This window comes from Rhyacophila brunnea, unplaced genomic scaffold (assembly GCF_057557595.1).
Source record: "Rhyacophila brunnea isolate RB1 unplaced genomic scaffold, BYU_Rbru_1.0 scaffold_4, whole genome shotgun sequence".
NCBI classification, from domain to species: Eukaryota; Metazoa; Arthropoda; class Insecta; order Trichoptera; family Rhyacophilidae; genus Rhyacophila; species Rhyacophila brunnea.
Window position 1 is genome coordinate 52,899,577 of NW_028233068.1, and position 6,000 is coordinate 52,905,576.

The window sequence follows — 6,000 nt, forward strand, 5'->3', positions numbered from 1 at the left end:
GCTCGATCTACCGCGATTAATGGTTCCATATCATTATACTTAGCTACTTATATTAGAATAAAAATGACACATTTTCTAAATGAAATGATGTCCCAATCATGTATATTGAAAACCTGAAAATATACATAACCAGCATAGCATATTATATCATTTCCGAAAATTAATCTCGACGTAGACACATAAATAAAGTAATGTATTCTGGCAAATATTTTTGTATATAAATAATATCGAAGATAATAATTGAGGTGCTGAAGATTAAAGAAGTATAAGTAACGTATAAATAAACCTATCACATACTTATTTACGCATGAAATAAAATTAAAACATAATAATTATAACTGCTGTGTATGAAGAGTTACAAGCATTTTTCTGACATTGGATGACGATTACATTAAAGGACTAATGTGTATATAATATTATCCCTTTTATGGAATCTTTGGTATGCATTTTGTACCTGATTTGTCCTCCTTCAAATACTAAAAATATTAATAACTTTACGTACATATTTATTTAAAAACGCCCCATGCACATATGAAACAATAAATAATACAGGACTAAACTTGGTCAACAGTGCACTTGTTCAATAGGTTACGGTTTTTGTAATACTACAAAATGGTATCTGATAACGAAAATGAAGCGCCTAGTTTCAAAAGCCCCTAAAACGATTTTAATTAGTTCTGAGAAAAACTATTTTAGGTAGTTTTTAAAAAAATGAGATAAAATCATATCTATTAATTCTGTGAACTTTTTGGCTTTCTATTTTAGGGGTATTTGAAAAGCACACCCAACCATTTTAGCAAGTTTTGAAATTTACACTAATTTTTGATCACACGTATTGACGGTTTTTGACGTTTTTTAAAGTTCAATCTTTGACCATCATATAGTTAACAAAAATATCCATTTAAATACATATCAAACTCAAAAATTTTCAAAAACCATTTTAGGGGCTTTTGAAACTAGGTGCTCCAAATATTATTTTGTTCTCTACCAATATCTTATTGTGTTTAATAATTATCAAAATAATATGTCAGTTTTCACTTCACCTACCGCTTTTGAAAAGTGTATATAATTTTAATTTGTTTGGAATCGTGTTCTATTTTAAATTAGGATAGCGGAAGGGAATTGATGCCTTCGAAATTTGGTTTTGGCGTCGAATGCTTCGTATTTCTTGGACAGAGCACAAGATGAACCAGTCAATCGTCCAGAGACTGCGGACAAAGATAAAGAAACTGCTGACGATAATATTATATTCTCTGATACGCATTCTCAGTTTTTTCGGCATATTGTTCATCGCAGACCAAATTTAATAGTCTTGAGAGACTCGTGGAATTGGGTAACCTCCAGGGAAGGCGATACTAAATGAAAGGGGTCACTGGGGACAGCTTTCGCTCTAGCTTGAGAGAGTTTTGGTCGCTCAGGAAATGTTTGAATTTCAGGGTAGTCACAATCCTCAACTATGGCAGAACGACCGAATAGAGATAATGTTGTTTTATTTAAATTATTTAAATGTTGGTTGTGAATTAATTTGAGTATGTGTATGAATAAAGTAGTTACATTTATTAATTGAAATTGCGTTTACGTGGTAGAACTTCATTATAAACCCATCCTCGGACGTTATAATCGGAGATTTACGCAAACGTTCCGAAGATAGATTTACAGCCCAAAACAGCTGTCAACGTAGAATTAACAAAAAATAATTAATTGTTCCAAACCCATTAGTTACATTTATTTAATATAATATTATTTATTGAACATACATAATTTTTGAACAAATATTAAAACTAATAGAAAAAATCTTTTTTGAAAAAAGTAAGACCCCAGGAAAACCTGTATCTCTCGGGTTTCGCACCCACGCACATAGACCACTATGCTAAAGGTACAATATTAATGGCTCGTATGATACTCCTATGGTATGATATACAAAATTATGTATGTTCAATGATAGATAGATTCTTAAATCTTGTGAATTATTCGTTCTTAAATACGATGGTAGAGTATCCCAGACAATATTGAAGAGAAAAAACAGCATATTATTCCTAATTAACTACTTTTTTTTGTTATACCTATATAATATACTCCCTAGAATGTCCTCGGAAAATACATGTTCATGAAGTTTTATTTCTTATTACCGGTGATTAAATTAATTATTTGGCAACACCGCAAGAAAAAGGGCGGGAAATGGAATGTTTGTTGACATCATTTCGTTCGGGAAAATTGAAAAAGTCTTTTTGTATTAATCGACGGCGGCGGTGACTCGGAATATTATTCCTGGCGACATTGTGGTAGGATTATTTCTGTCATGCCGACGACACAATTTATTAAGCAACAAGACTAGTTAAACACGAACGATTACGGTAACTTTTAAGCATATTATTATTATTTTGTCCCATTTAACAAAGATTTTAGATAACTCGGTACTTATCTAACTAATCCAACTAAATATCTGTTAATCTTGATAGATAAGCATATCTTGTACACACTACGCAGTTATCTTCAATCCAATTTGGTTATTACGAGGAAGATGGGACCGACTGAATTTGCTCGTTATAAGCGTTACTCGTTATATCAGAGAATATGTATATTTAAATGAGCGGTGACATTACACAAAAAGTCGAAAATAAAAAATCTGAAAACCATCGTAAAAACTCCCGAAACTAGCATGGCATTCATAAACTACAAAAGAAGTTGTTTATTGTAATGAACGCTGGTAGGTACCTACGGACTTCACAAACCTAGGATTTTTCAACCATATGCGTGGATACTTTTTTATTATTGTCGCGCGAAACACCAATTAGGTAGGTACTCGGATTTTATTGCTTAGGGTCGAAATGTTTTAAACGATCGACACATTAACAGTATTTTAGCTTGGTATATCTAAGTTGCTCGTTATAACAGTGAATAGATATATGGAGAAAATCATAAACCAAAATGTCAACGAATGTTTTCTTATTACATCCGAGATCTCGCTATGTCCGAGATCGTAATAACCAAGTTCGACTGTATATAGGTATCTTCATTAAGGTATCAATATAATTATTAGTTAAAGATTAAACCGATTGATAATAACGCCACTGTTCTGGCAGAAGACACTAATTCGAAAAAAAATACATATTGAGTTAGTAGCAAAATGTTCCTTATTTCAAACTTTACCGTCTGGAAAACTTCTTAATAAATAAACAGTCTTTATTTTAAAGTCACCCTTTTTACGATTACAATAAACTCACATGATAGACCATTATTTTTCAAACTTTTTAACAACTTCAAAGTCAAATTACTCAAAACTAGTATTCTCCAGTTAGTGTGTTCTGCCAGAACAGAGACGATAATATGTATATAGCAGTGATGTACCGTGATAGTAGACAAGTCATGCGCTGCTTATGTAAGGCAAATTGTATACGAGTTTTGAGTAGATAAATTTCGTGGAAATTAGAAGTATTCCTGGTCTAAACGACAGTAGACGTCTGGGTATGTCAGAATTTCAAGGATTTTGTATTCCTATCTTAAATGTAGGTATGATTGCAATATGATTCATACAACCGAGTTAAAATAATGGAAGGTGTAGGTATATAATGATTTAAGATGGCTAGCTATCACTATGGAAAGTGTATGAATAGTTCCAATAATAACTAGTAATATAATTGAATTATATTATGTATTATGTGTATGCTCGCGATGGCCAAGTGGTTACCGTACATATGTTGTTTTTCAATGTGTATTTGGATCAGAATATGGACCATTTCCCGTAAAAAAATCTTTGGTACAGTTCGGTTATGAGGAATACAGCGGCAAACACATTTTGAAAATAGCCGATATACTGGATTATTTGTTAGTTTAACCTAACCAAACCTAACCTAACCCAACCCAACCTAACCTAACCTAAACTAACCCAAACTAACAAATAATCCAGTATATCGGGTATTTTCAAGATGTGTTTTCCGCTGTATTCCTCATAACCGAACTGTACCGACATGGTTAAAAATATATATGTATGTATACTGTAATTAACCCTACCTACTAGAGATTGTTTATTTTAATTATATCTATTAGAATTATAACGAAGAGTTCAGAAGAAATTTTTGGGTTTTTTTTACTTCAAGCATTATTCAACTGACTCTCCCTTGTGCATGTTGTTTAACAATTAGAAGATATTACCCTGATACTCCTAGTGTGTACCTATACCTACTGTATGTATAGTATAATTTCTTGTATTACTGTGTAAGTTCCAGATGAATATAACTAATAAATCGGGAGCTTCATGTTCTAAATGCATAGAATTAACCTCCCAATTATTGTAAAAGCATGATTGCAATATTGAATTCAAACGGAATGCTTCGGTTATCAATATATTCCACTTACGTGAGACGATTTTAGATAGACATTAATTTATATCTTAACGTAGGTTCTATTTAATTCACTTGGTAAATTCCTCACTGTTTTTATCGTATCTGCCTATATTATTAATTTATACATAGGATTTCTCATTGTATTATTTTATCCTATAGCGTGTTATCTTTTTGCTTGTTAGCAAAAAACGCCTAGAAGTCATATTGTCAGTGTTGTGACCATCTTAAACTAATAATTTGCAATTTCGCCACATTTCCACAATGTTTTAGTAAATAAATTTTAATTACTTAAATGTGATCAAGAAACTGTCATGAGATTCTAGTCTAGAATCTATATTCAAGATGATGACGTAAATGATGACAAATTAATGATTATTAAATTTCTGGACTTATGAACCAAAATTATCGATATCAATATCTATAAGAATATAAGATTATATTACATTCCTATTTTTTTTTTAAATAATAATAATAATAATGGCAGTGATGTTACCCACAACGTATTTTTGAAACGAATGGTAATTACAACTCATGTAAAACAAATTGTATTAGAATTGTAATATGAAAAATTTTTCGAAATTTATAAATTACCAAAAAAATTTGTTTCAATAAGAAGTTACAAAATTTTTGATTTATTCGTCAGAATTCACTAGTAAGTTACCAATTTGTTTCTTAACAGCCCGATAATGATAATACTATTAAAATCATAAAGCCTTTTCATATCTTCTCCAATCTTTCACTCCTCTTGGTTCTTTTGTCGCCTTGTAATAGGGTCGCAAAAATAACTTTACTATTGTGTTGGTAGTTTACATTGTATCGTAATTATTGTAAGATGGTGGAAATCTTTGTCGTTTCGTCCTACGCGCGTACGGTAGATTTTATAAGACCTGACACTGAATCCCACTCAATCACTACGTCTTATTTTGAATACCTACTTGAAGTTGGGTTGGTATATCGGAAAATTTATCGGTACGATACACAAAAAGTTGGTCAAACGTATTTTTAGGGATTTGTATGTTTCATTATTATTATTGTACCTATTGGAATGATCTGTGAAAATGGTTTGTTTCAGTAGTGTTATATTTAATTTGTTCGCTTTATAATGTTACGGTGTTACAAAATGTCTTAAATTAATCACTGAAATAATATCGGTAATTCAACATTTTCACGACGAGGCGTCCTTTGAACACGGTTCTAATTTTAAATTATACCAGTTTCGTAATAGTTGCCAACTTTAAAAAGACACTCAGATTAATAATAAGAATAAAGTATTTATTTTAAGTTTCCGCGGCGGTGTTCGAATTTCAAACGAGGTAAAAATGAAACGTCAACACGGCGGTCCTGGCTCGTATATGGAAAAAGCGATATGAGATGAAAATAGACGGATATATTTTACCAAAATGCGAGACAACACGCGTCAAATGCATACACCGCGGTACTAAATTTAACACTAGAAGTTCCGCCGTGCAGTTTTCTTCGTGTATTTTCATCCCGGCCGTGTTCGCTGGCTGGGATGACGTCACAGGAACGAACTGCGCATGCCTGCCAATGACTTCTAAATGTCAGAAACTTTTCCTAGGGCTAAGTCCACACGTAACCATAATACGTATACAACAATTTATTGTAAATAGTCGTAATTAGAGTTGGGTATCGGGAT

The 6,000-nt window shown here is 31.9% G+C and overlaps 1 protein-coding gene across 4 annotated transcripts in view; it reads right to left on the reverse strand.

Moving 5' to 3' along the window:
* LOC147067508 (uncharacterized) overlaps positions 1 to 5,795 on the reverse strand; it is a 44,826-nt gene extending 39,031 nt beyond the window's left edge. For 2 of the 4 annotated variants that reach the window (XM_085953620.1, XM_085953618.1), the window contains exon 1: positions 5,740 to 5,795. The gene's annotated coding sequence lies outside the window, so the exon portion shown is untranslated. Of the gene's footprint in view, positions 1 to 5,554 lie in introns of all 4 variants that reach the window. The other 2 variants (XM_085953621.1, XM_085953619.1) reach the window with 1 other exon arrangement.
* Positions 5,796 to 6,000: the final 205 nt, after the last annotated feature.